At 57.6% G+C, this 24,835-nt stretch overlaps 1 protein-coding gene across 9 annotated transcripts in view; it reads left to right on the top strand.

Annotated features, from left to right (window-relative positions):
• The first annotated feature begins 3,903 nt into the window (after window positions 1-3,903).
• ATP2B4 (ATPase plasma membrane Ca2+ transporting 4) overlaps window positions 3,904-24,835 on the top strand; it is a 48,297-nt gene continuing 27,365 nt past the window's right edge. For 5 of the 9 annotated variants that reach the window (XM_030465596.1, XM_030465593.1, XM_030465595.1 and 2 more), the window contains exon 1: window positions 3,913-4,117. The gene's annotated coding sequence lies outside the window, so the exon portion shown is untranslated. Of the gene's footprint in view, window positions 4,118-8,857; window positions 9,012-24,835 lie in introns of those variants that run through there. The other 4 variants (XM_030465597.1, XM_030465594.1, XM_030465598.1 and 1 more) reach the window with 4 other exon arrangements.

The following is a 24,835-nucleotide window of genomic DNA, read 5'->3' as shown; positions in this document are numbered from 1 at the left end:
CGATGAAGCAGCTGCTTAGTTAGAAATTAACGGGGCTGTTGGAGTAATTGAGAGCAGACAGGGTCCAGGAGAGGTTTATTAGCACTACCATGGTGATGGGTTTATTTGCAAACCCACGGCTGGGGGGTGGGGGGCAAAGCCTTGGAGCAAGGGGAGAGCCCAGAACCAAGTGAAGCAAAGCAGGGAAAAGGCTGAGAGGGGAACTGGTGGAATCACAGTGGGATTCTTCCCCCCGGCAGCACCCGGGCTGCTCCCCTCGCATCCATCTGAGCCTCGCAAAAGGCACCTGCGGGAGCTGGAGCTCGGCAGCATCAGGGCTGAGCTGAGAAAAAAGGGGAAGAAGCAAGAAAAAAAATCTCTTAACTCCTTTTCCACCCGCCCTGCCTGGCTGCTGACACCACCTGGGAGCATCCCTGCCAATCCTGGGACCCTGCAGACGTCCTGCCCACCAGAGGGTACGCCGGGACAGCGGGACCCCCAGCAGCATTTCCATCAAGCTTCCCGCAGCAGCCCTCGGGGCTTATTTCTGCCTGAGCACTGAGAGGCGAATCGTTGGCACTCGCTCCCTCCCTATATTTAGCCCTTGAATGGAGAGAGATTTTACAGACGCACGGCTCTGTCTTGTGCTTAAGAGTCAGTCAGTGTTTCCATGAGAAACCCTGGGGGTCCAATCCTCCTCTCCCGGCATCATGACAAAAATCTTCCCTGCTGATTCCAGCAGAGCGATGCCGGATTTATACCCACGGGGATGAGATCAGGATCTGGCCTCGAGTTTTGATGGGTTTGTAACTTGGCTGATACAACTTGGCTGATTCAATTCATTTTGGGCTAAAACTCCACCTACAAGTTCCCAGCCCGGGAGACATTAAAGGCAAATTATTATGAAGTTTAATACTGGTTTTAAAGGGAAATCATCAGTTAAGGTTTTTACAGAAGGATCTCGTGGACTGGTCTTTTTCTATTTTGGGCTTATTTATTTTACATTGCTGCTGGTCTCTTTTAGGCCAGGCACTGTTCAGGCCGGGGACTGTCTGTTTGGCTCCCAGAGCACCCAGCAGAAATGTGTTCAGAAAAGAAAAGAAGGACCAAAATATGATCACAGCTCCCAGTTCCCACCAGAGCTCTCAGCTCCCATCAGGGTTTAGGTCCTTGATCCTGGGCTCTGATGCTGCTGGTCAAGTGCTTACCAAGAGCCAAAGAAGCAGCCTGTACCTGATGCCATCCCCAGGGCTCCAGCAGGAGTTGTCCCCTAATCCTGGGAAGTCCCTTCCTGCAGCCATGGGAATGACCACATGGGAAGCAAGTGGGAGCTTTGCTGGGTCAAGTCTTGCTCCCTTTCTCTGTCCTCTTCTGGGTGCAGGAGCACCAAGCATCACCTGTCCCCCCAGCAGAGCAGCGTAGGGACATCACTGTCACCTCCCTGGGGATGGCAAAGCCTCGTGTCTCCCAGGAGCAGTACAGGGAGGGCAGGTGGCCCTGTGCAAGGAGAGATGGAGCAGGAGGGATGGCACCAGCAAGCAGAGCAGCAGCACCATCCTGGGATGGCACATGGAGGCATCTCGGGAGCAGGTTTGGAGCAGCATCAACCCTGGGGCCATCCAACCCCAAAATACCCCAGGGAGGAACTTGTCCCTTGCTCTGTCCCGTGTCACTGCAGTGTGTGTGGGGACGTGTTGGTGTGAGCAGGGGCTGGCAGGTCACCCAGAGGTGATGGGTCTGCTCCTGGTCCCACCAGGCTCTTGACTTGGCCTCCATGTGCTTCTCCTTAAATGTAAAATGGAAAGGGCTTTCAGGCTCTGTGTTTATGGTTGCTCTTGCTGTAATGGAAACACACCAGGCAGGAGCTGCTAAGTACCAGTTCTCTAATTGCAGCCTGCCACTGGATGGGAAGCAGGTTTTGCAAAGGAATTTTTTTGGCTAGTTCCTTCAACGGCAAGTGCCCGGGTTGTAAAATCTGCCTCTGCCTTTCCCTGTTCGAGCCAAAGCCCAAGGAAGCTGCAAATTCTCAGCATTTCGGAAAGCGTGAATTGCCCTGTTAACAACAGGTTCCCCGAGGCAGGAAGGCTGATTTCCTTTCAGGAGTCCAAATCCAGATGGTTAGATTCCTTCCAAGCTCAGAAAAACCTGTTTTAAAAGGCTATTATGTCTCAATAGCAGTTTTCCCATCCCAGCCCACTGGAAGCACCGTCTGCCGTCTGCACCATCTATTTTTCAAGCCCTTCAGCAGCCACCTGGACCCGATGTGGTCAACACCGTCTGCTTTTTATTTTGCTGGAGGGGGAGCCGGGCACCAACTGAAAGCCACGTGTTTATTCCCATTTTCTGCAGCAGGCAAGCCATGGATCCAAGGAATGGAAGGTGCCTGAGCTTGCTTTGAGATACCAGGTTTGCTCAGGAGACTCTGCAGCCCTCGACTTTTTTACGAGGAGAAAGAAAAACCCATCAAAATGCCAAGGACCTCAGCCTTGAAGAGGAGCAAAGAGTTAGCAGAGCAGAGCATGGGAGAAGGTTGATGTTGGGTGTGGGTTTTTTTGTTTGTTTGTTTTTTGGTTTTTTTTTGTGCTGCAAACTGCTGGAAGGAGGCAGAGACGTTATTAACGTCCAACAGCAGCAGCTCCCGAGTCGTGGTTGACTTCCAGTAAATGCCCGTGCACCACAACTGCCCACCCGAGCTGGCAGCTCCTCACACCCCCCGGGAGCTGAATGAAAGCGATGGAATCAGCAGAGGGTTTGCTTGGCAGCCCCGACACCAAGGGGAGGAATTCCCCTCCCGCAGCACCACGTTGCCCTGGGACTGCTCAGGAATGCCAAATTCTTGAGGTGCAGGCCCTCAAGGGGGAAAAAAAAACACACACACACACAAAAAAACGTTACAAGCACTAATTAGGGCTTGTGCTTGCACAGATGTTCCACTGGTTTAACTTGAACCAGGTTGCGTGCCCAAACGTGGGGATACAGAGGGGATTAATGCTGATTTAAGGTTGCCTGCACCCAGCCTGCCTGCTCGGGTGCCACGCTGTGCTTTTGGGGTAACCGCAGAATTTCACACGCTTCAGGCACGTTTCAGGGAAGATTTTTCTCTTCTTTGCTTCTAAAAAAAGAGTGAGGGTCAGATCGGAATGCTGGAGGGGCACTTTATTTATGCTAAGCTGCACCCAAGTGCTGCTGTCACCCAAGGGGTGTCAAAGGATTGTGCCCCAGGGTTGGCAGGGCTGGGGGCACCCCAAGGGGCAAATGGCACTGTGGGCCCACCAGGGAGCCCATAACCACAGCACCCACGAGGAGCCCCAATTTTGCCACCATTTGAGATACTTTTGAAATTTGTCTGGTGTGGGAAGGGCTTTGTGTATAAAGATCCCCCTTACTTCTTGGGGCACCCACATTGCCCTGGGGGGAGCGGGGGGCATCCCTGCTGCTTGGGGGTGCATGCACCTCACTGCCGTGGGGAGGGTCCCAGGGGGGCAGTGCCATGGGGGGGGGTGTCTCAGGCTGGATGAAGGGGGCATGTACAGGGGATCCGCACCGTGCCTGGGGGTGCATTCACCATTCTGCCTGGGGGGGGACCCTCCCTGCTTGCGGGTGCACCCACGATTCTGCTCGGTGGGGTCCCCACAGTGCCTGGGGGTGCACACAGGGGGTCCCCACAGTGTCTGGGGGTGCACACACAGTTCTGCCCGGGGGGATCCCTGAACTACCCGGGGGTGCACACACCCGCTGCCCGGGGGGTTCCCGTGCTCCCTGGGGGTGCACGCACGGTTCTGTCCGGGGGGGTTCCCACAGTGCCCCGGGGTCCCGGTGCTGCCTAGGGGTGCACAGACGGTTTTGCCGGGTAGGGGGGTACGGACCCCACCCGTTGCCTCCCGTCCCCCTTAAGCAGCCGAGGGGGCGGGCCGCCACCTTAAGAGAGCCCCTCCCCCGGCGGGGCTGGGACGAGTCCTTCTCGGCTCGGATCCGCACGGCTCGGCACGGCACGGGTTGCCATGACAAGCATTTTCTCCCGTTAGCCCCGGGACCGTTCCTCCGCCGCCACCGACCGCCTGTGTCGTCGTTTCCCCCCGCATCCCATGGCCAGCCGCGGGGGCTCCGTCGCCAACCGGGCGCCGTGGGGGCTGAGCCGGTGAGGTTTTTTGGGGGGAAGTGGGGTGTGGGGTCCCCTGGGGGTTTCTCGGTGCTTGGTTGCACGGGTGGGCGAAAGCACCGCTCCCAACGCCCTATCCGCGACCGTCGCGGGTGGGGCGGTGGGTGCGGTTCTTTCGCCCACCCCGGTCCCTCCCAGTTTGCAGCGCTGTGTGCACTGGGGTGCAGCAGGTGGGATGGGGAGGGGGCTTGGCATAGCGGCCCCCCCCCCCCTACCCTGGGCTACTCCATCCCACTGCAGCGCGGAGCTGGGTGCGTCCCAGGAGGGTGAGTGGGTGGGATGCCCACCGTCCCCCCGCTTTCATGCGTGGGGGTCTGCGAGGCGTGCAGTACACACGCCACCTCCCCGCCATCTGGGGTGGGGTCCACCCGCTCCGGTCCTCCCCTACAACTTGTTGCCCGCCCTTGAGGGGTGTGGGGGGGGCATGGGATCCCGGTGGTTTTGGGGGGCACCGTGTTGTGGCATGGCAGGGGGGGTGAAGGAGTGGGGGGCGATGGCTCCATCCATCCCAAGCCGTGCTGCAATTTGGCACTGGATGCCGATGGAAGGGCAGAAGCAGCGCGGGGAGGGGGAGGCGTGTGGGAGGGGGGGGCTTTGCGGCAGCCCAAGGACAGAGCGGGGAAGGTGCTGCGTGGGTGGCTTTCCCCATCCGTGGGGCAGCATGGGTGCTGCTCCCTGCCTAGAGCCGAGAGAGGTGTGACTGGAGTGGGGATAATCTCGTCTGGATCCCGACACTGGGGCGGGATGGATGTAAAGGGGGTGGCACGGCGGGGAGAGGGAGAGGCTGGCTGGGGTTTGCCCACGCCACGGCCAGGCACGTCCCCCCACCTGCCCGCACCCATCCAGCTGAGCAAATCCACGACTGGAATGAGGAAATAATTTATTTAATTTTTAAAATAAAAAATAAAAAGAAATGAAGAAACCCCAGGAGGCTCTGGCCCACATGGCCAGCAGGCAGGAGCCTCTTCGGCCTCCAGCCTTCTCCCTTGCATCCCAACCCTGTAGCTTCCTAACATCCGCTCCGGCTGCCTGGCCTGGCTGGGTGGGGTGGTGGGGTCCAGCAGAAGCCCCCTCCAGTGGGGAGGGTGTGGGGCTGGGTGGTCCCTCCCAGCTTCACCGGAGGCAAAGCGAGATCTTGAGAGGGGAGGGAGTGGAGGAGGGACAATAGGTTATTGTGCTCTTATCTCCGGAGACCTGAGGTTGGGTGGGGGTTTGGATTGCAAAGCTCAAACCAGCGCAGCCTGTTTGTGCCCGTGGACGGTCAGCTGTGACCAGAACCGAGGGACAGTGAGCTGGGCTGGAGGTGAGTCCTTGGAGCTACCCATTGGGTGTCCAGACCCATCCTAGGGCTGGGGAGGGCACCGTTTTGTGCCCCCCACCCCAAAAGGGGCACGCTGTTGGCTGCCCTATCAGGCAGGGTTTGCGCCTGCTGCCTGCGCTCTGCCTGGCTCCAAGCAGTGCCCTCAATCTTTCGCTTCCTTCAGCGCTGAAACGCACCTAAATTATTTAATCATGAGCGAGCGAAGCTGACGCCCCCGCGCTCTGCCAGCCCCACCCCGCAGCAGCCTCGGGTTCCTGTCCCGACTGGGTGTCCAGTGGGCTGCCCCCTCCGGTCACCTATCCTAAGGAATCCCACCCGTCCCCTCGGGATGGAGTGAGCTGCAGGTAGCGGAAGGGTCTCCCAGGCTGGACAGAGGGAGCTGGGTGGTCTTGGGAGGCCTCCCCAAAAGCTTCGTGCCCTTTGGTTCCCCCAAAGCTGTTGGGAGTGGTTGATGTGTGGGTTTGCTGCCCCGTGCCGAGGCAGGGGGTGTCGGTGCCGGGATGGGTGCAAGCGGGGCAGGGAAGCACCCAATGCTTCCTCATACCCCCCTTTCCCCTGCAGCTCTGGCACCCAACCCCATCCCACCCTCCCCGGCACCACCGTGGGTGCTGCCCTGGGAGCATCCTGGTGTCAGGGGACATGCAGGGGCCCCTGCAAACCCTTGGCTCCTTCCCCGCAGGATCGGGGCTGGCTGGTGCTGGGGAGGTGGTGCAAACACTGCAGGTAGAGGCTTGAGAGGGTGAAGGGTGTTGCTGGGTGGTGGTTTTGTTAGGTATGTTTTTTTGTTGGTTTTTTTTTTTTTTTTTCCTCGGTTGAGATGGTGACGGAGGGAATTCCCTGGCTCACGCCTGTGTGCCGTCGGTCCTGCTCTCGTCTTGCCTTGCATGTGGAGGATTTCTCACCAGGATCTCTTGCCTTTAGCGTGTGCTACTGCCGGCTGGGGTATCCCTGAGCCTTTGCCCCCCAGGAGCGGGGACCCACCGTGCCTCAGCCCTCCGGGGTGGCGGGGCAGGTAGGGTTGAGCCATGGGGTGACACAGGTCCCCGGGCTGGGTGAGTAAGAGCAGGGAGGGACTGCTGCTGCTCCTCTCCGCTATTGTTTTGCAGTCTAAAGCGCTGGGGTGGAGCTGTGCCTGGAGTTCCCCCTCTTCCCCGAGGCCTTCCCTGCCTGCCTGCGCTGGGAAATGAGCCTGCTCCTTCCCTGCCCGCACCTCGCAGGGGCTGCGGGTTCCCTGAGCGCTCCCTGCTCCTCTCTTGGGTTGTTTTTGTTGTTTTTTGTTGGGGTTTTTTGTTTGTTTGGTTTTTTTTCCCTGCGAGGCCACGGGTAGAGTTGACCCTCACGCCAGTCGCGGCAGCGCTGGAAGGAGCCGTGGGGGTTTAGTGGGAGGTGGGGACACCCCCGAACTGAGCAGCAGCTTCGCAGAGGGTGCTCGCTGCCGGGTCCTGTTTGCTGCCGCTGCTCCCGCGTCCTCTCTGCCCCGCAGCAGGGCCCGAGGAAGAGCTGACGGCTGCTCCAGCTTCCTCCTAGCCCTGGGCCCCTCCCCAGGCGGGGGAGGCTGCCTTGTGCTTGGCTAATCAGCATAAGGAGCCGGAGGAAAAGCTGGGTTAAACCCCCGGTGAGCGGTGGGGTGAGCACCCTGCTTTGCTCCGGGTGTAGCTGTGCCAGGGATGTGCTGACGGGGGCTGGGGAAGGATGCAGGGAGAGACCCCGGCGATGGGATGTGGAGCTTTTAATGGGGAGGGGGCTGCTGCAACACAGAGAGATGCCACCTCCTTGGTGTTCTTCAAGTCCCGTGTCTTGCTGGGGGCTTCTGAAAGCAGATCCAGGCAGGGGGAGGGATGCTGGCTGAAGCCTGTTGGCTGCTGGAGCCCTCCTGGGAGGGATGGATGGAGACAGCAATGTCCTTCCTATTGTACAGATGGAAAACCCATGTGTAGAAGGGGAAATAAATTGGGCTGTGTGAGCTGGGAATGTGTACCTCTCCCTCCTGCCCAGGGGGGAATAAGGACCCATCCTATGGGGCTGCTGATGGAGATGTCCAGCTTTGGGGTCCCTCAGTACAGCTGGCCATGGGAACCACGTTCCCAGTCACCTTCTGCCAGCACTTTTGGAGGCCAAACTAATGAAACATCAGACTTTGATGTCTTAATTAGTTGCTTTTGGCTTTAATGCAGAGGGATAATAGAGTTTCCATGGACTTATAAAACCTGCATCTCTATTTGGTCATTAGAAAAAGGAGGGGGGGGAAAAATAGCAAGCTAACCCTAGCTAGAGAAAGGAAGAAAGCAAATGCTTGAGACACGCAGAGCATGTGACAACCCACTGGTGTGTCACCCACCTGGCTGGTGACTTTTAAAACACTAATTAAGCAACTTAGATCCTCAGAGAGCTCTCTGTGAGTAACAGATGAATTTGGTGTTCTCCTGTGTTTGTGAGCTTCTGGGAGGGGCCTTGAATGTAAAAGTGGGAAGCTGATGCACCACAAGTCCTGGGGGGGGTTTGTGTGTGTCAGGAATTGGGGTCATGGCAATCCTGACCAGGAGCATCCCTCCACCCACTCCACTTGAGCAGCAAAGCAAGGGGCTGGCCCTGGACTTGCAAGCTTGGACCTAGCCAGCCCTGGTGGCTGGAGAGGGACATGGGCACTCCAGTGTCGGGGTGAGGTGGGACACCAGATGCTCCCAGGCTGGGTCCATGGGATGTCTGTACTTCTGCATCGTGGCACTGCACAGCTGTGACACTGCCCTGCACAGGGTCCCCTGCCAAAATCCTGTGGCCGACTCCCTTTGGAGCAAGGGAAGGGGTATGGGAAGGATCATCCTGCCAGGCAGTGCCAAGGGCTGGTGCAGGAGAGCTCCTCAACTCGGTGAACCCTTCCCTCCCTGCAGCACGAGCATCTGTGGTGAGTCCATGGGGATGCAGTGGTCCCCGACACGGGGAGTGGGATGGTCCCTTCCACCCCTCCACCCATCACCAGCACCCGAGTTGGGACATGCAGGTCCCTAAAGCGGGTGAGGCCTCGTTGCCAGGGTGGCAGAAGCCAAGTGGAAGGCTTGGCCAGTTGTATCCATCTTTTGTGCTGACGGGGAAACTTTTGGTTCTGTGCTTCATGGCAGGGATGAGTCGGCAGCGCCGACAGCCAAAGGTTTGAGTGCTGCAGGGGGGCAGGGGGAGAGTCTCCATTCCCCCCTTTTTTTTTTTTGCTGTTTGTTTGGGGTTTTTTCTGCTGTATTCCCTCTATTTCCCCTCCTGCTAAAGCCCCTGGGCCCCATGGGGAGCTGCTGGTGTTCCTGGGCAGAGCGTGGCGCGGAGGACTCCCTACCCGGAAGAGTTTGTCCGGCGGGGAGGGAGGAATCCGATCCCTCCTTTTCCCAGCCTGGGATCCCAGCGCTCTTTGCTTCCCGTGGCCCCGCTGGCCCCGCTGGCCCCTCGCTCCTCAGCCCCCTGCCTCGGGACTGGCCTCCTGCTCTGCCTCCCGGGGCTCCTCACCGCCCAGCCGTGACTCCTCCAGCACGGCTGCTGCTGCCATCTCTTTGTCTCCAGCACGGAAAGGTCAGCCCTGCCCAGCTCCCCGCGGTCCCTTAAGGAGCTGTAAATAAGTCGGGATCCTTCTGCCGCGGAAGCTGCCGATGCCAGCAGCATCCTCCTCCTCCTCCTCCTCCTCCTCCTCCTAACTCGGAGAGAGGAAGGATTCGTTCCAGGGGGAGAGATGGGGCCGCTCAGTGGTGTCAGCCGGGGGGGTGAATCCAGTGCTGTGGGGGCAGGGGGGTGGGCTGAGGCCTGGGGCATTCGTTTCAGCAGTGGCAGCGTGCCCTGTGCCAAGGGCGAGAGAGCCAGAGGGCTGGTGGTGTGCTCCTGCTTTCCCCTGGCTAAAAATAATGCTCTGGCCCTTGCAGCCCTGCCTCTGGGGGGGCCGGGGGTGGCCAGGGGGCAAAGCTGGACCAGGGGGGAGCTCAGCCCCGCGTGGTGGTTGCAGAGGCCACCCAGGACTTGGTGTGACCTTTGGTCTAGGAGCATGGGATCCACTGGTCAGATTTTCAGGTCCGGGCTCAGATTTCGGTGGGAAGGTGTCTGATTTTCAGCGCCGTTTCCCAAGATGCTAATTAAGGACCCTGCTGTGGCAGCCGGAGCTTTACTGTCCCTTCACCGCTCCTCGCTTGCTCAGGAGGTGCCGATGGCCCCGGCCACCCCCGGGCCGTGCCCCCAGCTCTTCTCTTCTTGCCCTTTGTTCCTGCTTGGATGTGCTGATGCTTCATCTGTCTCTGCTTCAGCCCTCCCGGAGGCTTTGTGGCACAGCCTCGATGCATGCCAGCTCTTCAGCTCTCTTCCCACCTTTTCACCAGCTACTTAAAAGTCACCTTGGGTTGCTCCAGCTCTTGGCTGCTCCGGGCGAGAATCTCAGGCTGAATGGATGCTTATTAACTGGTGATGGGAAAGCTGCTTTCCTGCTTGTGCCATCTCGCAGGCTGTCACTTGAAGGGACACAGGGATGAGTGAGAAGATGGCTCAGTCCTTGAGCATCCTCCTGTCTCATCTCCTTGCTGTAGGATCTGAAGCCCCCACGTTATCCTTGGCTCCACAGGCTGGGCCTGTCTGTGTCCCAGGGCAGAAGGATGGCTCTGGATTTGAAATCCAGGGCAGAAGAATGGCTCTGGGTTTGAAATCCTGGGCAGGCTGTCATCTTTGCTGCTCGAGGTTCCCAGAGCAGTGTGGCACCAGTCCCATGTGCTGGGAGAGCCCCTTCCCTGCAGAACCCTGCTGTGAGTTGATGGCTGGACCTGGTGATCTTGGAGCTCTTTTCCAACCCTAACAATCCTGTGTGTGTGATTCTGGGTGACACAAACCCTGCTGTGACACATCCCTGCAGCTGGCAGCGTGCCTTGCTGAGCTTCCCTGGGGCTCCCAGCCCAGTGGTTCCAGTTCCAGAGGGCTTTTCTGCTGGTGCTGAGCTCTCCCATGGGCATGTGGCTGTGCTGGGAGCATGGATTTTGGCATGGCCCCTGTGATGGAGGAGTTTGTGGTCCAAGCATGAGTCTGAGTTTAATTATATATATATTTTTAAAAATATATATATTTACTTCTCCCTCTGGAGCAGGGAGAGGTGGGTGCAAGCAGGAGGATTGCAGGGAGATGAGGGCAGGCCACAGTTTGTGGCTGTTTGGTGATGCCAGCTGGGCTGGATGAGCCTGAGCAGCCAGTGGGATGGACTGGCAGGTTTGAATGGTCCCTTGCAAGGGTCACATCCCTTGTGACAGCCCCACTGCTAGGGAAGCAGAGGAAAGCTGGAGTAACAGCCCAGCTCAACACATTACTGGGTGCAGGGGATTTATCCTGGGTGCTGGCAGGAGGCCTGGCTGTGTTTGCCTGGGGGTGAAGCTGGGGTGGATCAGCTGTGGGGAGCCAGAACCAGACACTTGGCTTGGCTGAGCTTTGGTGGCTCTTTCCTGGGTGTCCTGGGGTGAGTCACAGCATACTGCTGGGAAAGTGCAGGGGACCCCCAGTTTTCATCAGAGCAGGGTGCTGCTGACCCCAGGGATGGGTTCCCACTGAGTCCTGCTGTGCCCACCCTGTTCCCCTGTGGGTGCTCATCACCCAGGGATGTGGGATGGACCCTTCCCGTAGCCATAATCCCCAAGTCTCAGCTTGAGCTGTGGAAGTGGGAAGCTCCTCAGTCTGCATTTTCCAGTGCTGGTTATTTTTAGTTGTCCGAGTTAAGCTTGCCTAAATGCTGTCTTTTGAGGTTTTGTTCGAGGGAGGAGGCCTGAAGTGGTGTTGTTTCCCAAGTGACGAATTGCTCTTTCATCTGACCCCAAACTGACTGTCCAAAAACAAAGGGAAGGACCCAACCATCTGACTGGGGTTGGGCAGTGTTTCCTCCTTGCAGAGCTGCAGGGCACCTCGAGGTGTTTCCCGAGCAAGCAGGAGTTCTCCTGGGGGAAGGAGAAAAGCAAAGCAAGCAGCCAGGACCTGCCCATTCCCCTGCAGGGAGGGGAAAAAGCAGCACCAAAACCTCAGCCTGCTACCTGCTTCAGCACCCCTGGGGATCTGCTGCACCCCTGGGAGCTTTTTTGTGAGCACCCAGCTGCTCTGCTGAGTGTTAGATCCACGGGCTGCTCCTCCCAGGGGCAGCTTGAATTACTTCAGCGTGTGCTGGGTGACAAATGGAGCCCATGGCAGTTCCTGGGGGGAGGTGACTGCTGGGGGAGAGGCTGGAGCTGTGAGTTGGGTGCTGAGATGTTGTTCTCTGGGTGTCTGTTTGGAGGGAAGTTTGGAGGGTGATGGGGAGGTGGCTGCCCTGGTACCCAGCAGATTCTGGAGGGTTGGGTGCAGCAGTGCCCTGGGTGAAGATGTGAGTTTGGCTCTGCTGAGCCAGAATCCTTCAGCAATGTGCTGCAGCTCCCTATCCGCTGTTAAATCCTGTTGTGCTGACTCCTGACCTGCTGCCTTTCATCTCTTTCCATTCGTTGCTTCCCTTCTTGGCGTTGTTTTCCCACTCTTTCCATCTCTCCCCATCCCTGCCTTCCATCTGGGGGCGGTTGCTCAGCTCCCGTGCCCCTGCTCCCACCCCGCTGGGCATCCTACAGCAGCTTTGCCCAGTACTGGGGGCAGGAATTACCCTTCCTCCTCCTTCCCAGCAGCATCTGGGTGTTTCCCTGCAGGGCAGCAGCCGGGGGATCCTCTCCTCAGTCCTGCAGTTGAACGTGAAATGCATCAAATCCTTGCAAGATGTTGCAGATCAGGCTCCTGCAGCACAGGGGGGGGGACTCATGCAGGTGTCTGCTGCTTTCCACAGGCAGATGCAGGCTGGAGTGAGGAGGCTGGAGGTGTTTCCTGCCCTGCCTGGCACTTCCATTCAGGGGACTGTCCTTTTTCCCTTTGGAAAGGACAATGAAGGATCCTCCCTTCCTCCTCCCGGATGCAGCTGCCTGCACAGACCAGCGGGGCTGTTCCTCAGCCCCTGAGCCCTCTGTTTGGGCAGAGCATCGCCCAGAAGGGACCCAGAAAAGCAGGTAGAGAGGAGAAAGGCTTCTCCCAAAAACTCAGCCTCTATCCCTCAGGGTGTTGTCTTATTGTCTGGAAGCAGCTGTTGTTCCCTGGGCAGAACAACCCCAAATGGTGCTGGGGGACCCCAAACCGAGTCAGTTTTTCTAGGAGTGAGATTTGCTTTTAGGATTCCCACTGACCTGGCTGTGCAGAGAGCAAAAGCACCTGGGGTGAGAGGAGGATGGAGAAGGAGGATCCCACTACTGCAGGCAGCTGCCCCCTCGTGTGTGGGACAGTTGGGAATGTGTGGGAGCAGCAAAGAGGATCCAGAGCCTTGGGAGTGGAGGGAACGCAGCATGCCAAGCAAATCCAGGGGGGAGGAGGAGGGGGAATCCTGTCCATGCAAAACCCCGAGCACTCTGGGGAGGGCCTTGCATTTTTCTGGCTGGCAAGCAGGCTCCTTGCAGGCAGCACAGCCCAGTACCAGCCCAGTACTGTGCTCAGCTGTCACTGGGGCAATGCTGGGGGGGGACCAGGTGGTGATGCTGGGGACCAAGTGGTGATGCTGACCACTCATTCTCTTCCCACAGATCACCCAGCCCTATCTGCCTGCCTGCTGGGCTGGTTCCTGCCAGCACAACCCCCCTAACCCCTGGATTGCAGCAGTAATCTCAGCCCTATCGCTGCTAAAGCTGCTATTATCCCCAGATTAATGCTGGGGTTTAGATACCCACCTGTAGCAGTGTTGGCCACAGGCAGGGACTGTTCTCAAGCCTCCCACAGCTCCTGAGCCTCCAGGGCCAAGCAGTACAAAGTAGCTGGTGTCCAGCAGTCACCTCGAGTGACCCCAGGGCTGTGCCATGTAGGGCTGGCTTGTTCCTCTTGCTTGGAGGCTGGGCAGAGGCTGGCTGGGAGCTAGCAGAGACATTGCTTGCTGGGGTGACCCCCCACCCCCCCATGTGTCCTTATCACCCTTGCATCTTGTACTGGCTCTGCACTTGAAGTAGAGCTGAAGCTTAGAACACTCAGTATTGTTTCAGGCTTAAAGCAGTTTGGTCTTTTTTTTGTTTGTTTTGGTTTTGGTTTTTTTTTGGGGGGGGGGGGTGTTGCAGGCTGTCCTCCTGCAACACCTTGAGGTGCAATTTATGAGTTACAGAGGCTGTGGGGGTCAGCTCAGGAGGGGCTGGAAGGCACCATCCCCCCCAGCTGGAGAGATGCAGGATGTGGGAGCCTCACCAGTGACCTCACACTGGTAATTGAGGAAAAGGGATATCCCAGTTTCTCTGGGTTACTGGTGCAGCTGGGAGGCATTGCCTGAGGTGCAGAGGAAAGGAAGGGAGCAGATGGGCTTTAAGATGCTGCATAGACAGCAGGTCAGGATGGTGCTGGGTGCCTGGGGTGTGGGGACAGGGACCAGGAACGGCAGTGCTAGGAGTGGGGGTGCCAGCAGAGCAGGGCTCCATCCCCAGATGGGGTGTCAGGGCTGTAGTGATGGGGTCGAGTCCTGGTTTTGGGTGCAGAGGGGAGGGTCCTGGTGGGGACAGAGCCCTCGGTGTCTGTGGGGACATCAGTGGTGATGCTGGGCGAGGAGCCAGGCTCTGGGCAGGGCTTAGCCTGGGTAGGGCAACTTTTAAATACCTGGGCACTTCATTAGGGCACGTTAAGGGTTTGAAAGGCAGCGGAGGCTGAGAGACCTCCTGACGCCGGGAATGTGTTAGCTGGCTGTGGATTACCTTGGGACTGGGGCTGGAGCTTGTGGGAAGTGCAGCTCTAACAAAGAGGCTTTGAAGAGAAGAGGGGGTGCGTGTTTTCCCTGTTTCTTCCCCGTGTTTTCTTCCCCTCCCATCCCCTCTCCCTTTTTTTTCCACCCCCAGCTTGCTGTGCCTCCCCCTGCACCCATCCTGCCCTGGCTGGGCTGGGGATGCCGGCTCAGGGGGTGCCCCTGGAGCATCGGGGGGTGGGATACAGCCAGAGTTGGTGTGTGTGGAAGTGGGCCGAGTAGTGGGTGCTACGTGGAGTGGGTTTCTCACGGGCTGCAGCCTCTCCTCACCCACCAGGGCGTTGCCATTCCCCTCCCTGGCATTTCACATCCCCCAGCCCTCTCGCTGCCTCTGCAGCCTGACTATTTATTTTTTTTCCAAGCAGATTCCTGCTATTTACCTAAGGAACTGCTTCCCCAGCCCCAGGATGTGCGGGGCAGGGGGAGGCAGGGACCCCAGGAGCCTCTTGGGGAGCCGGGGGTGGATGTGCAGCCTCCCACAGGGTTCTGCCTCATCCCAGCAACTCCCTGGGATTTGCTTTTCCTTCCCCTGCCCCTCCCCGGGCTCTCCTGGCCCATCTGCCTCTTTCTTCTTCTCCATCGGTGAATATTTTCCAAGCTCTGATTTTTCTGCTTCTTGCAAAGCTGCCGTTCTCTGCCCAGATTTGATCTCTCGATGGTATCACAGAGCTCTGCTCTGGGAAGGGGCTAATTTGGTGCCCGGGCTGTAAGCTTCTTCTTTTTTTTTTTTTTTTTTTTTTTTTTTTTTTTTATTTTTTTTTTTTTTTTTATTTTATTTCTTCCCTCATATAAATATTACCTTTCGGTCCTCTGTGTCTCCTCGCTCTCTCCCTCCCTCCCTTTAATTAGACTTCTTACTGCATGGAACAGTTTGCAGTTATATATGGAAAACAGCCTACACTTTCCCAGGAGCAGGGAATGTCGGGAAGCGAAGCAGGGAGCAGCCGGCGCGCTCTCCCTGGGAGCGTGTGTGTTTTTCCTATCACAAACACACTTTTTGCTGCCTTGATTTATTTGACTTTTTTTAGTTTTTCTTTTTTTTAACCCTTTGGAGCAGGGAGGGAAGGGGGCTCACAGCCCTCTCTCCTTCCCTCATTTTCTTCCTTTTCCCTTCTGTTTGGGGAAAAAAAAAAAAAAAGAAAATCCTCTCTCTGCTTGGGTTTTGAGATAGGGGGGGAAAAGTTGGGTGGGTCCCTCGGTGTGGTTTGGGGATTCCTGCTGCTAGATGGGGTTGGAGAAGTTGCTTGGTGCCCAGCACGGTGTCTGTTTGGGATGTGATCTGGAGTAGGACTGCACAGGAATCCTTGGAGCCGAGATGGGTGGGAGCTGTGGGTGCTGGAGCCCCAGATCCAGGGGCACCCATGCCATCCCCCTGGGAGGGCAGCAGGAGGGGCATTTGTGTCCCCAGCCCTCGGCTGTGTCCCTGGGGGCTGCTGCCACCCGAGGGGTCAGGATTTAAGTCTTGGGTCACCCTTGTGCTGTCCTGACCCACCCCAGGGGGCTGCTGGGGGGCAGCTGGACTTGTCCTCTGGTGCATCCCCACGTGGGGAGACCCCCTGCTTGCTGGGTGGGCTATGCAAGACCCCCACTTGTCTCATGTTTTCAAACAAGCTCAACTTCCCCTGCCTCAGTTTCCCTTGCTGTGAACAAGAAGGGTATTTTTATTTATTTATTTATTTTTAATAATTGCTTTTTGACACGGGCTTTTTCTCTTCACTGAGTGGGTAGAAGGACAGAGCTCATCTGTGGTTAGAGCAGGAGGTTTGTGCTGTGCTTACCCAATGTCTCCTTGGGTCTCGGGGTGCCCCGTGGTGCCCTGAGACCCAAGGGCTCAACCTCTGCTCTTGGCTTCCAGAAGCAGCAGATGCTGCTGGGAGGAAATGACGGGGCCTATTTTAAGCCCCTGGGGATCTTCAGGGTAGGAATCCCCTGTCCCTGTGTAATACTGCTAAAAATATCATGGCTATACCCATGTGTCCTGACCCAGAGCTCTTTCTCTCCTCTCTCTCTTTCTCTCCTCTCTCTCTTTCTCTCCTCTCTCTCTTTCTCTCCTCTCTCTCTTTCTCTCCTCTCTCTCTTTCTCTCCTCTCTCTCTTTCTCTCCTCTCTCTCTTTCTCTCCTCTCTCTCTTTCTCTCCTCTCTCTCTTTCTCTCCTCTCTCTTTCTCCTCTCTCTTTCTCTCCTCTCTCTCTTTCTCTCCTCTCTCTCTTTCTCTCCTCTCTCTCTTTCTCTCCTCTCTCTCTTTCTCTCCTCTCTCTCTTTCTCTCCTCTCTTTTTCTCTAATTCTTTGGGTATTGTTTTGCTTGTGAGACTCCTCCATGCTCTGCAGGTCGGTTCTTGCCTGCTGGTTTTTAGTTTGTTTTAAGTTAAGCTGTTCCTTTGCTTCCTGAATAAGATGTGGAAAGGTGGGAGTCAGGACTGCAGGGATCTCCTCCCTGCTCAGGAGCTGGGAAAGGGCTGATGCTGTGCTCAGGTGTGTTACTGCCTCAGTTTCCCTGTCTGTGTCAGGTGGAGGGATGTGTGGGGAATCAAGCCCTGTGCCTGCTGGAGAGCATCTGCACCCAGTACTCCTGAGCTGCATCCATGGGTGCTGGAGTGGGGGGGATGGTTGAATGCACCAGGGCAGGGCTGAGCACCTGGAGCATCCCTGCTCCCCCAGCTGTGTGGTTCTGGGCTGGCAGTGAGGTCTGCAGGTGAGCTGGGTTGGGCTCAGCTCTCCCTGAGCTCCTGCCTCCAGCTGGGGCTCTGCCCGGGGAGAAGCTCATGGGGTCTGTGGACCAGGGAGCACCCACCCCTGGAGGCAGGGCTCTTGGCTCTCCCTGTCTTCCTTTCTGCAGGTCTTTGCAAGCCTTTGGTTCCGAGCCTGTCCAGGTGGCCCATTCCTTCTCCTCTTCTTCACCATCAGCACTTCTGCTCCCTCTTCCAGCATCCCTGTAGGAAGCTGTGTGTGGCTGGGAGCCAGGAGAATCCGGGCTGCTCTGAGCTCAGGGCTGAGATGCCCCCGGTGTTTGTCCAGCCAGAGGGGTGGAGGGTGATGGGCTGGGTGAAGCCTGGTGCTGGGGTCCAGCACAGCCCCACCTGGCTGGGTGCTCCGGGGTTCTGTAAGGTGCCAGCTTGTCCTGCACCTCTGGAGGTGCCCACCCCAGTGGGGGGGTGACAGGAGGGAACTCTGTGTCCCTCCGAAGGGCTGCAGGTATTTGCTGGTGCAGAAGAAGCTGGGTTTGCTCTCTGCATTCCTCCACCGGCTGCGCTACCTTGTAAAGCACAAAAGAATAATGAGAGGAGCTGGGGTGATTTAGTGCAGGCGCCAGGAGAGAAATACCAAGGCCTTAGATGGAAACATTCTCCTTGACAGCTCGCCTGGAGACTCACTTCTTTTTTTCTCTCCCTCCCTTCTCTCTCTCTCCCTCCCTTCTCTCTCTCTCCCTCCCTTCTCTCTCTCTCCCTCCCTTCTCTCTCTCTCCCTCCCTTCTCTCTCTCTCCCTCCCTTCTCTCTCTCTCCCTCCCTTCTCTCTCTCTCCCTCCCTTCTCTCTCTCTCCCTCCCTCCTCTCTCTCTCCCTCCCTCCTCTCTCTCTCCCTCCCTCCTCTCTCTCTCCCTCCCTCCTCTCTCTCTCCCTCCCTTCTCTCTCTCTCCCTCCCTTCTCTCTCTCTCCCTCCCTTCTCTCTCTCTCCCTCCCTTCTCTCTCTCTCCCTCCCTTCTCTCTCTCTCCCTCCCTTCTCTCTCTCTCCCTCCCTTCTCTCTCTCTCCCTCCCTTCTCTCTCTCTCCTCCCTTCTCTCTCTCTCCCTCCCTTCTCTCTCTCTCCCTCCCTTCTCTCTCTCTCCCTCCCTTCTCTCTCTCTCCCTCCCTTCTCTCTCTCTCCCTCCCTTCTCTCTCTCTCCCTCCCTTCTCTCTCTCTCCCTCCCTTCTCTCTCTCTCCCTCCCTTCTCTCTCTCTCCCTCCCTTCTCTCTCTCTCCCTCCCTTCTCTCTCTCTCCCTCCCTTCTCTCTCTCTCCCTCCCTTCTCTCTCTCTCCCTCCCTTCTCTCTCTCTCCCTCCCTTCTCTCTCTCTCCCTCCCTTCTCTCTCTCTCCCTCCCTTCTCTCTCTCTCCCTCCCTTCTCTCTCTCTCCCTCCCTTCTCTCTCTCTTTCTTTTTTTTTTCCATTTTCCTACTCCCCTCCCCAGAAATTCTAGAGGGGAAGCCCAGGGCTTGGGAGGCAGGTTCCTGACTCTCAGACATGGAATCTGGTGGCTTTTGCACGTGTGGATGCATAATGCTTGGAGTTTGGGCAGCAAGAGCCTCAGGGGTTGCCCTGGCCCTGGGGCTGGCAGCAGGCTCGGGGCAGCAAGTTTTGGGGAGCCACGACAAGGATGGCTCCACAGAGCTGGTTCCATGCCTCTAGAGCACACCCGGTGCTCTCCTGCTGCCTCCAGCCTCTTCCCTGCTTTTCACAAGAGCTAATTGCTCTGGTGAACAACAAACAACCCAACCGTTTTCCTACCTTCATTAACGGGAGGGGAAATATTAAGCAAAGCAGAGTGGCAGCAGCTGTAATTAGTGGGCTGATGGCAACTGCTGGTCCCTGCGGAATGGTCTGCAAAGGGGGATGAGCTCTTGGAGATCTCTCTGCCTCGTGTAGTGCTCTCCCTGTCAGCTTGGCCCTTGGGGCAGGGCTCAGAGCTGCCACCCTTCCCTTTGGTCCCCATCACCCGTGGGAGGCAGAAGAGGAGGAGGATGGTGCTGTCCCTCTGCTCGGAGTCCTTTCCCATCCCTGCTCGCTGTGGTGTTGGTGTTTGGATGTGGATGAGGTGCAATCCTGTCCAGGCAGGGGTGACAGCTTGTTTTGGGGACATCAGTCTGTCCTTTTGCTGGCTGTGCTCTTGGCACCTGAGCAACCACTGCTCCCACCCGTGGGGATGCATGTGGCCTGGCAGAGATGTGTGGGTGAAATACTACAGTCTCCATCACCCGTGGGCTGGTGCAATTCATGGCTCAGCAGCAGGGGAAGGCAAGGAGCTGTTGAGGGGGGAGTGGTGACATCTCGGGGACCAGCAGCTCCTTCCCATGCCAGGGTCAGCGTGTGTCACTCTGAGCCAGCAGCTGCACGTGGCAGTGTCCCACGTTGCCTGCAGTAAGTGGGTGCTTTTTGGTTTTTTGTGTGTGTCCCCCAAGCCTCTGGTCCCAGCTTGCAGCCGGTGAGGAGTGTAGGAGTCAGCACCGCGTGGGAGTTGGGGAATTTTAACTCCCCGGCCGTCTCCTCGGGGATGGGGGAGGAGGAAAGATGCTGATTTTCCCTGAGGGGCTGCTGGTGAGTTAGTGTAGGAGAAGCCCTGAGCTGCTTCTGGCCCTGCAGTCAATTTCCACTCGTGTTCCCATAGGGAGAATGCTGCAGCATCAGCCCTGCTCTGTGGACCATGGCCCCTCCGCGCTGTGACTCAGTTTCCCCAGCGTGGTGTTGATGCTGCTGAGCTCTGCTGGGGCCTTGTGAATCCCCAGTGTTTCCTGGGTGTCTTGCTGGGTCCTTCTCCAGCCGCACTGCCCTGGGAGGGGCACATTCAGCCCCCCTCTCTTGCAAGATGAGAGCTGGGAGCTGCGTTGCCACAGAAATGGGAGGGTCTTGGGGTCACCGGGGTCTTCCCCCCTACCCTCCTTGGGTCTTGGCTCTGGTGTTTATGCATCCATGCAGAGCACCCTGGGGTGCCTGCTGCTGTGCTGAGCAGCTGCGGGGTGGGGTAGGGGTGTTCCGAGGGGGTGGCCCCACTGTAGGGACAGCTGGGGAGGGAAATGCCACCGTCCCCTCCCCTGGGGCACCGCACCGCCCACCCGAGGCAGCCACGAAGGAAGCGGATGCCGAGGTGGGAGGAGGCGATGGCGAGGAGGTAACATCCGTGGGTGCCACTGGTGGCTGGAGGTCCCCCTCCAGCCCTGGAGGGGGACAAGGTCTGGGTTTGGCAAGCAGGGCCAGGGGGAAGGAGCAAGGGGAGGTGGGCACCACCTTACCGGGGGAAGAGGGGCAGATCCTGCTGTGCCCTTGCTGCCTGGCTGCAGGGTGGTTGTGCCTGGAAGGGTCTGCCCGGGGGTTTTGGGCTGGCTGTGTCCCCCCCCACCTCTCAAACCTTCTCCTGCTCAGGGTGAAGCCCCTCTCCGTGGCGTTGGGGTGGAGGGTGCAGGTTCCCACTCCCGTCTCCTTCACTTGGCTGTGCTCCTACACCTCCTCCTCCTCGTCCCTCCTTGGCATCCTGCTGGGAACAAGGCACTGTCCCCAGGGTGGGAATCCTTCCGGGGTTCCCCAAGGGACCTGGGGCTGTGTCTGTGGCCTCCCCAGGAGTTGGCCCTGGCTCTCCAGAGCCCGTGCTTTGCTGCCCCCGAGTCTTTACTTCTTCCCCCCACCCTACTCCTCAGGGGGTAATAAATCTGGGTAGCTTGATGGGGGGTGTCCCAACCACCCGGCACGGGAGGGGTTAAGTGTGTGGCCATGGGTGTTGCTGGGAAGGAGCAGGAGCTCTCTGCCATCTGCACATTGCGATTTGGTGACTGTGCAGGGGAGGGGCCCCAATTCCCCGCCCTGAGGGTGCTTTGCCCCCCCCATCTCTCCTTTGCTTTCTACAGGGGTGGGGGCTTTGCTGCAGCCCGGGGGTTGGAAGTGAAGGGGAGGGTTGGAGGTTAGAGGTGTTACTCAGGTGCCCCTGAGAATCTGTGTCCCTGTGGCCTGTGCACCACTTCTTGCTCCAGGTGGACCTGGTCATGTCCATGGGGACCCAGATCAGTCCTAGGGGGCTGGGGGGAGCTGCACACCCCTCCCCTCATGCCTGCCAAGAGCAGGGTTTGCTTGATTATTGTCTCTGAAAATGAGCAGGGGGTGTTGTGCAAAGGTCCCAGCACAGACACCTGGGTGCAGGGAGCCTCGGGTGCTCCCCGGCATCTCCCTGCATCCTGCTCCTTCCCCTCCCAAAACACCCTCTGCCAGCAGCAGTGCTTAACGTGGCTCTCCTGGTGATTCTTCCCAGCAGATGCAGCCGTTCAGCAGCTTTTTTGGCTCCCACTCCCACCAGAGCATCACTCCCATGTGGGGCTGCAGCTGAGGGTGGGTGCTGAGCAGTGGTGGGGTCCCTGCAGTGGGAAGGAGAGCTGGGCAGTCTGTCCTGGGATGCTTCCTGGTGAGCAGGTGGGGAAAAGTGTTTCAGGCCCATTTTTCTGCTTTAATTGGTTACTTTGGCTTTTGGAGCCCATGTGTCCATCTGGAGAGTCAGTCTGTCCGTGTGGCTGAGCACCAGGGCTCAGCACAACCCCTCCACCGGGAGGAGCTCAGCTTTTAATTTCCAAAGGGAAAAATCCTAAACTCGGACCAGGAAGGATAATTTTAGTGGGTCTTTTTGTGGGGTTGGGTTGTTGTTTGTTTTTTTTTCCCTCCCTACTTGGCAACATAAACAGCATCTCTGCCAGCTTTACATTGAGTTTGCCATGGTAACCTATGGCAGCCAAGTGTTTCCAGCACCCCATCCCTGAAGCAGGAGTGGAGATGGACCCTGGTGGGTGCTGCCTGAGGAGCAGGATGACCCAGAGCCCATGGGCAGTGTGTGGGACTGGGACGTGGGCAGTTTCTGTGCTGTTGCAGGCAGGTGATGGGGAAGGTGATAAACTTTGGTCCAAATGGCTTGAGTTTTGCTCCGTGGGCCTGATCCTGCCTGGCTGAGCTGTCCTGCTGGTCCAGCTGGGTTTGTGGCTCTGGGCAGGAGAGGTGGTGGCTGGTGTTGCTTTTCCTTGGCAAGGTGCTTTCTGCCCTGGATGGTGGGAGATGCCCAGGCTGGAGTGAAACATGAGGGCAGCTGAGGTGGGGAATGGATTTCCCTTTCCTTGATGGGTAAAATAACACCCAAGCTGGGTGAGGGCTTGCTCTGTCCCTGCTCATCAGACAGCGTGGTGCTGGTGGCTGCTCTGGATGTGCTGAGCTGAGCAGGGCAGGTTCATTACCGAGAGGGTGATCAAGCATTGGAATGGGCTGCCCAGGGAAGGAGTGGATTCTCCATCCCTGGAGATATTTAAAAAGAGCCTGGATGTGGCACTGAGTGCCATGGGCTGGGAACTGCAGTGGGAGTGGATCAAGGGTTCGACTTGATGATCTCTGAGGTCCCTTCCAACACAGCCAATTCTATGATTCTATGATCCTCTTGCCCTGCTCAGGCAGTTGCCATGGGCTGGTGTGTGCTGGGAGCTGCTGGTGCCACCAGCATCGCGGGGAGGCCGCTGGTGACTTGGCTGAAGGTGTCACACGTGGGTTTTTCTCAGCCCTTTCTGGGCCAGCCCGCTTTGCATTTAGAAGCCACCTTCTCCCTTTCCCGGGGGCAGTGGCTTCTCTGCTGCCTGGGGCGGTGACACGGGAGCGCTGCTGGGGTCTCGGTGCTGTCCCCGGCAGGACGGTGCCTTTCCTGCCGTTTATTATTCCGGGCAGGTTCGTCTGCAGCACCGCATCGGCTCCCACTCCGCTGCTCCTCGCCCGCAGCTCCCCCCTTCCCCCAGCCTCCTTTCACCATCCCATCGGGGTTGTCTTTCCCCACTGACACCCCAAAACTCCTCCTGGTCCGCAGTGCCCCTTGTCCTGCTCGGGGACACTGTTTGGGAGGTGACACAAACCAGGGGGGTGGTTCTGTGCCCCAGGTTCCCAGGCAGGGCAGGAGGAGCTGGGTTCTCCCACCTGCTCCAGGTTTTCTTTTCCTTGGGGAGGGTTTCTTCTTCTCCGGTGCCTGGGGGGCTCTGGAAATGAATTACTAGGGTTAGGGACAATCTGCTGAATGCTGCTGGAGTTGTTTGGAGCTGTTAGGGAAACCTGAGCCTGGGATGGATCCTTCTCATCCTGGCCAGAGGATGCAGGAATCTGTCTCGTGCTGCTGGGATGGGGCAGAAATAGGCCAGGAATGGGGCTCTGGCCCCAAACTGGAGCTGGAGGATGCTTAAAGCAGGTTCCAGAAGTCCCTCTTTTTTTCTTGCCCTGCAGAGTCCCCAGGGTGCTGCTGGAGGGCAGGAGCCTCCTGGCTGGGATTGATGGGTGCCCCGGGGGCTCCTTCAGGGCTAATTACAGACTAGGCTGTTCCAGTATTAATTAACTGTCTTTCTCTTAACCTCTGAGCTCTCCTCAGTAGATGTTAGTTGCTAGGAAAGAGGGAAAAATTAGTGTGTTGAGGTGGGGGCAATTATCTGGTTTTCTTTTGATCAGCAGGAGTCTTCTTAATTGGACCTGCTGCCTCCTGCCAGCACCTCCCATGCCCTTAAATGATGGATGAGGAGCCACGAGGTGACCAAGCTGGCCATGGGCAAGGGTGCTGGGGGGGTCTCTGCTTTACAGGGCAGTGGTGATGCCCAGGGTGCAAGTTTGGGTGCCATGGGGGGAGCAGGTCCCTGTGCTCCCCATCCCTTTGCTGGCTGCAGTTGGTAAATGGGACTGGTGTCATTGCTGGTGTCCCTGAGGTTCAGTTGATGCCTGTTGCCTCCTGATAACACCAAAAGCTGCCCTGAGTGTTGCTGGTGAGGAGGGGGGGTGCTGGGTTGGGGCCGTAGGGAAGGGTTTGGTTTTTTCAGGTCTTGCTGCCCCAGGAGTTGAAAAGCTGATGTGACCAGGGCTGGAATTGGTGGGGTTTGCTGTGGGGTGGTGCTGAGATGGCCCCGTGATGATCTGGTGCCTGTCTGCTGGGTTGCAAGGGCCAGTGCATCCCCTGTGCTCCTGGTAAAAAGCAATGGGCATTTTCCTACCTTCCTCTGACTGTTTGGTTTCTCTGATTGTTTCTCTGCCACCTCTGGACCTCTGTCTGGGTGCTGATGATGCCAAGTGGCCGTTCCCCTTTTGTTATTTATACTGCTCTAAGAAAGACTGTGTCTTCTCTCCATAAAATACCTCCTTTGAATGCTGTAGTGCTGCAGAGGTGCTGGGAGCATCACTGCTGCCATCAGAGCTTGGGAAGAGAGCCCGGGGGTGCCTTGGGCTAAAGAAAGCCCTTTTCCTCCTTCCCCTGTGCTCCTCCATCTCCATGTCCCTCTGCCAGGGATGCCAGCAGGGCACCCTGGACCCGTGGGGAAGAGGGGAGCTGTGGGATGCTTGTGGTCCCTGCATGGCCAAAGCATTCAGGTCTTGCTGGTTGAAGCAGTTTTGGGGGTCCTTGTTGGGGTGTAACCTGGCTGGCAGCTCTTGGGGGTTTCAAGAGCCCTCTCACTGCCTTTTAGGAGTCAGCATGTGAGCTTGCAGGCAGAACAGAGGGAGACACGGTGTGAAAGGGTCATGAATGCCAAAAGCCTCTTCCTTTTAAAGAAACAGGCAGCTTTTACTTGCTGCTCTGGTTCCTGCTGAGTGTCTCAGCTGATTTAAAACCTTCTGGGTGGGTGCTTTGAGCCCCTTTCCAGCAGTGCCTGCTAGCTCAGTAGGATGCTTCTGCTTACCTGCTGGTTGTGTGGCCAGCCCTGGGGAGGAAGCAGCTGTTTTCCACTGCCAAGTTGTATTTTTAAACTGAACTGAACGGGAGCATTTTTGTTTTTTTCTGGGCTGGGCAGCTGGGGGTTGAGTGAAGAACCACCTGGGCGCCCTTCCTGCCCGGCCCCGGAGCTGCTGCCGATGGTTTTCCCCACAGCATGGCCAAGCCCCTCTGAAA

This window comes from Calypte anna, chromosome 26 (assembly GCF_003957555.1).
Source record: "Calypte anna isolate BGI_N300 chromosome 26, bCalAnn1_v1.p, whole genome shotgun sequence".
Classification (NCBI taxonomy): Eukaryota; Metazoa; Chordata; class Aves; order Apodiformes; family Trochilidae; genus Calypte; species Calypte anna.
Note: the sequence above shows the minus strand (reverse complement) of the source record. Positions and strands in the feature narration are given on the sequence as shown.